General features: G+C 31.0%; 1 pseudogene; it reads left to right on the top strand.

Annotated features, from left to right (window-relative positions):
• The first annotated feature begins 2,285 nt into the window (after positions 1-2,285).
• LOC125877590 (magnesium-chelatase subunit ChlH, chloroplastic-like) lies at positions 2,286-4,897 on the top strand (annotated as a pseudogene).
• The last annotated feature ends 1,027 nt before the right edge of the window (positions 4,898-5,924 follow it).

Below are 5,924 nucleotides of genomic sequence, written 5' to 3'. Positions count from 1 at the left end.
TTATTAAATTGGTTCGGATTATTATTTTTAAATGAATTAAACAATTTTTTTAAAATTAAAATTCTAATAATTTGTAGTACAAGCCAAATGTGTCATTTTGGATTCCTTTCTCTAAAAATAAAATAAAATGTGTCGTTTATCTAATTGTTTTCTCAAAATTAATTAAATATTATAGTTTATTTAATTATTCTTATGTTAAATTTCTCAAAAATTAGTCAAAACTATTTTTAGTCAAATCGCCGGTCAACCGCAAGTTAGCGGACATTCCGAGGGCCTAACACCTTCTCGGAATGTACTTTGAACTCGAATCCTTTTCAATTGATTTTATCTGTTTAAGTCTTTTGAAAAACCTTAAATTTTTCTTGATTTTTTACTAAAAATTAAGTAGCAATTCTGTTTTTTTTGGAAATTCGATTTCTCTTAAATCATAAGTTTAATCGATTTTTCGAAACTTAGTCATTTTTCTTTTATTTATATTTTTCGAGTAAGACACATTTTTTATCGGAAGCACTTTATTTTCAAAAGTAAAACTTTTCGAGTACAAATCCAATTTAGTCGGGCTACCTGTAGTAATTCTCTTACTTTACGAGTTGAACGTTTTTTTAGAGTAAATCTACTGATTAAACATAGTTGTTTGGAGAACTTGCACAATTAGAGGGTTCTCCAAACAGAAGTATATCCTGATGGTGCCTCTGTTTAATGCTAGAAAATGTCACAACTTCATGTTTTCAAACACTGCTATAGTCCAGTGGCTCAGCGCTTGTATACAAAATTGACATTACTAATGCACTTTGGCTAAATAGGTGTTGTCATGATTGTTGTTGTGGATATCTTAATGATGTTGCTCATAACTTAACTAAGGTAGTCATTTCATTGTTGCGCAAATCTTCTTGGGTTAGAAGATTTACTTATTCGCTTTATTGATTTAATCGTTAACCCATTAAGAGTTATCATTTATTATGTTATTCTATTTTAGGTCCGATTCGACGAGCTTTTGGATCATCATAAGGCAGATTTTGCAAGGGAGTCACCTTCTTACTACAAGTACTTTGACTCATCAAATTTTAAGAATGTAACTTTCATATAATCTCATTTGATTATGAGTTAACACAAATTCCTATTATAATTACTTCTATTGTCTTGAAGTCAAACTAATGAAATTGTCTTTTAATACGATCTATTGTCTTCCATAATATGTGTAGAAAATATTATTTTAACACATTTATGTATGTAGGAACTTATCAAGATTCCATTTTTTTTATTTGTGTCATTTATAATATGTGCCAAAATTGGTTTTCTTGACATATTTATGTACGTGCATTTGACATTGATGCTCCTGGTGCTGGCACGATGAAGAAGAGGAAAGTTTTTTAGATGGATTTAAGCACAACTGATGCCATGTTCCAGAACCTCTACTCATCAGAAATTTTACTCACAGATGTTAGTCACTACTTCGATTCAGACCCAACCAACTTCGTTTAGAACCTCAGGAAGGATGGAATTAAGCCTAGTGCATACATTGTTGACGCCACTACTGCTAATGCTCAGGTGAGTGTTATCACTTGATGGATAACTTGAAAAATGTTAACTCGTTAAGTTGATAAAGATTGTTTTATTTCATGTCTAATGCCTCTATCTGTGATGATTTGAGTACGTATGTTGTCTGAGACTGTGAGGCTAGATGCAAGGACAAAGTTGTTGAACCCCAAGTGGTATGAAGGCATGTTGTCCACTGGCTACGAGGGTGTTTGTGAGATTGAGAAACGATTGACCAACACATTGGGGTGGAGTGCCACTTCAGGCCAAGTTAACAATTGGGTGTATGAAGAAGCCAACACAACATTCATCAAAGATGAAGAGATGTTGAACAGGCTAATGAACACGAATCCAAATTCTTTTAGGAAGTCGCTTCAAACATTGAGAAACTCAAGCGCTTATACTCAGAAGTCGAAGACAAGCTTGAAGGAATCGATCGATAAATGTATAGCTAAATATATGATCTCTAATTATGACATGTTTCTGTTGCAAGATAATAAGATCATTTCTGCTTCCTAACAAATTCTGATGTGACCTTCTTTGATAGTCCCTAGTGTAATTTTTGTTCATTATTTGGGATGTCTTTCTATTTCTATGAGAAAAATATTGCTTTCATATATTCAAAAGGTGCAATTGCCTTCATGTTCTATTTTCAAGCAATCTTGATTATACATATATAAAAAGACTGAAGAGGATCAAGGAAGAAAAGAATGGAAGGACTATGTGAATAGGTTGGATTTAGTTTTAAAATGGGTTACTGGTGGATTTTCTATGTTGGATGGATTGAGTAGTTAAATTTGATTTTAACTAAAATTCTACCAAAAAAATATACAAAAAGCTAAATAAGAGTGTATTTTTGTAATCAAACCACTTATTTTTAGGAAGTATGTAATGGTTATTATTTTTACTACAACAAACTAAACAATCAATAAGAAATAATGTCAGGATAACTAATCCCAACATAACTAATCCCAACATAACTTATCCCAACATAACTTGTATTCAAACCAAACGACCCCTTATAGAATTACTAATTTCAGATATCTTTTTTGTGGTGTAGAATTTGAATTTCTGAAATTTACATCGTTGTTCAGATGTGCAACTTATTAGAACTGATATTTAATGCAAAATTTTATTCCTTACTTGATTATTTTTTTAATTATTTATCTTAATTTCAAGATTACAAAAGAAAATAAATGACAATCAGATCACTACTCAAATATAATAGGACAATTATGTAAGAAAAATAAAAAAATAACTATCGCAACCAAATAAATTTGACGAAGCAGTAGTGTAAAATAAAATAAAATTAGAATATAAATTGCGATAAAATTCTATTATATCAATCGATTGAGTAGACTACGACGATAGTAACTAGACAAGTTAAACTGAGTTGGTCTAAAATAAAGATTATTGGATGAAAACAACCTATGGCTAAAAACATTGAAGAAGAGAAAATAATATTAAGAAAGAAAAATAAGTAGAAACTCAATTTTATCTTATGTAGAATAATTGGGGAAAGAAGTGGAGATGCAAATAATTTAATAAAAATCAAACGTAGCATTGCTTATTATTGATATCTATTAATAATTAAAGCTTGTATTACATAATTAAAAAATATTGTCGAGTATACGATGCTATCGTTGCAATAAATGTCTTTTTTGCTTTTAAACGACAAACGAAAGTTATATCACTATTGAAACAATAATTACTGAATTCTATGTTTCACCACTAATCAAGACTTGCTATTAATAAGACAAAGTTAGAAAAAAATAAATGATTTCTATCTTACATTCAAATAACATACATATTTGTCAAAGAACACAAAATTGTGAAAGAAAATAAGTATCACTACAAAATGAAAAAATGTAATTGCAAATGTCTATGTGCTGATGTGATAAATGTAATTGTTAGGATTGTTGAATCTAAAAAAAAAATCATCTTTATGGTATTTTTCCTTCTTTTTTTACTGCTCGTGGCAGTTTTTTTAAATTAATTTTAGCAATAATTTTAAAGATTTCAGAAACAAAATCACACATACAATAGTGTAAAAAGATGGTGGGAAGTTTGCTAGGAATTCAGGGAAGAATTTCAGAAATTTAGAATAATCTTACTTTCTGTTTAATGATTTTCTGTTTTTATTACTTTGTTGATTTGAAAATTTTGTACCAAGAGAATCATTTTTTGATGTAGACGATTATCAAAATAGATGGACACAAAGATTTCGACAAGAGGAGCATAGAATGATATATTAGAAAATAACTTGTTGCTTGTTATGTTCTTGTTTATTTTAGTTTATTCAAGCAAAAATGGACATTTTACATTTATCCTTTTCCGTCAATTAGGATCTTATTTAAAATTGGGAAAAGGGCCTGATATACCCCTCAACTTTGTTATTTGGAGTTGATATGCCCCTCGTTATGAAAGTGGCTCATATATACCCTTACCGTTATACAAACGGCTCACATATACCCCTACTGTTACAAAATGAGCTCACATATACCCTTCATTTAACGGAAGTGAAAAAAAATAGTTTTAAAGTTATATTTTTGACTTTTGATTTAAAAANTCGGGGTCGAGTACGCCTTGTTACGACTTGGGGGTGCTCCCGGGTCGTGACAGTGCATTTGACATTGATGCTCCTGGTGCTGGCATGATGAAGAAGAGGAAAGTTTTTTAGATGGATTTAAGCACAACTGATGCCATGTTCCAGAACCTCGACTCATCAGAAATTTTACTCACAGATGTTAGTCACTATTTCGATTCAGACCCAACCAACTTCGTTTAGAACCTCAGAAAGGATGGAATTAAGCCTAGTGCATACAATGCTGACGCCACTACTGCTAATGCTCAGGTGAGTGTTATCACTTGATGGATAACTTGAAAAATGTTAACTCGTTAAGTTGATAAAGATTGTTTTATTTCATGTCTAATGCCTCTATCTGTGATGATTTGAGTACGTATGTTGTCTGAGACTGTGAGGCTAGATGCAAGGACAAAGTTGTTGAACCCCAAGTGGTATGAAGGCATGTTGTCTACTGGCTACGAGGTTGTTTGTGAGATTGAGAAACGATTGACCAACACAGTGGGGTGGAGTGCAACTTCAGGCCAAGTTAACAATTGGGTGTATGAAGAAGCCAACACAACATTCATCAAAGATGAAGAGATGTTGAACATGCTAATGAACACGAATCCAAATTCTTTCAGGAAGTCGCTTCAAACATTGAGAAACTCAAGCGCTTATACTCAGAAGTCGAAGACAAGATTGAAGGAATCGATTGATAAATGTATAGCTAAATATATGATCTCTAATTATGGCATGTTTCTATTGCAGGATAATAAGATCATTTCTGCTTCCTAGCAAATTCTGATGTGAATTTCTTTGATAGTCCCTAGTGTAATTTTTGTTCATTATTTGGGATGTCTTTCTACTTCTATGAGAAAAATACTGCTTCCATATATTCAAAAGGTGCAATTGCCTTCATGTTCTATTTTCAAGCAATCTTGATTTCTCATATGTAGAAAGACTGAAGAGGATCAAGGAAGAAAAGAATGGAAGGACTACGTGAATAGGTTGGATTTAGTTTTAAAATGGGTTAATGGTGGATTTTCTATGTTGGATGGATTGAGTAGTTAAATTTGATTTTAACTAAAATTCTACCAAAAAATATATACAAAAAGCTAAATAAGAGGGTATTTTTGTAATCAAACCACTTATTTTTAGGAAGTATGTAATGGTTATTATTTTTACTACAACAAACTAAACAATCAATAAGAAATAATGTCAGGATAACTAATCCCAATATAACTAATCCCAACATAACTTATCCCAACATAACTTGTATTCAAACCAAACGACCCTTATAGAATTACTAATTTCAGATATCTTTTTTGTGGTGTAGAATTTGAATTTCTGAAATTTACATCGTTGTTCAGATGTGCAACTTATTACTCCCTCCGTCCACAATTATTTGTCAGGGTAAGGTCATGCACATCCCTCAAGGAAAATTTAATACAATGTGTAATTTGACTAATATAACCCTACTATATCAAGAATACCAAAAGTCCACATAACTTTTCAATTGAACTACACAATCATTAAGGGCAGAATTGGAAAAAAGTGACTAATTATTTCTTGATTATTTAAATTGACAATTAATCTTGGACATCTATTTTTAGTATACCTGCCAAACAATTGTGGACGGAGGGAGTAGAACTGATATTTAATGCAAAATTTTATTCCTTATTTGATTATTTTTTTAATTATTTATCTTAATTTCAAGATTACAGAAGAAAATAAATGACAACGTGACTTTTCAGACGAATCAGATCACTACTCAAATATAATAGGACAATTATGTAAGAAAAATAAAAAATAACTATCGCAA

The sequence above is a fragment of the Solanum stenotomum genome, chromosome 9 (genome assembly GCF_019186545.1).
Source record: "Solanum stenotomum isolate F172 chromosome 9, ASM1918654v1, whole genome shotgun sequence".
Classification (NCBI taxonomy): domain Eukaryota; kingdom Viridiplantae; phylum Streptophyta; class Magnoliopsida; order Solanales; family Solanaceae; genus Solanum; species Solanum stenotomum.
Note: the sequence above shows the minus strand (reverse complement) of the source record. Positions and strands in the feature narration are given on the sequence as shown.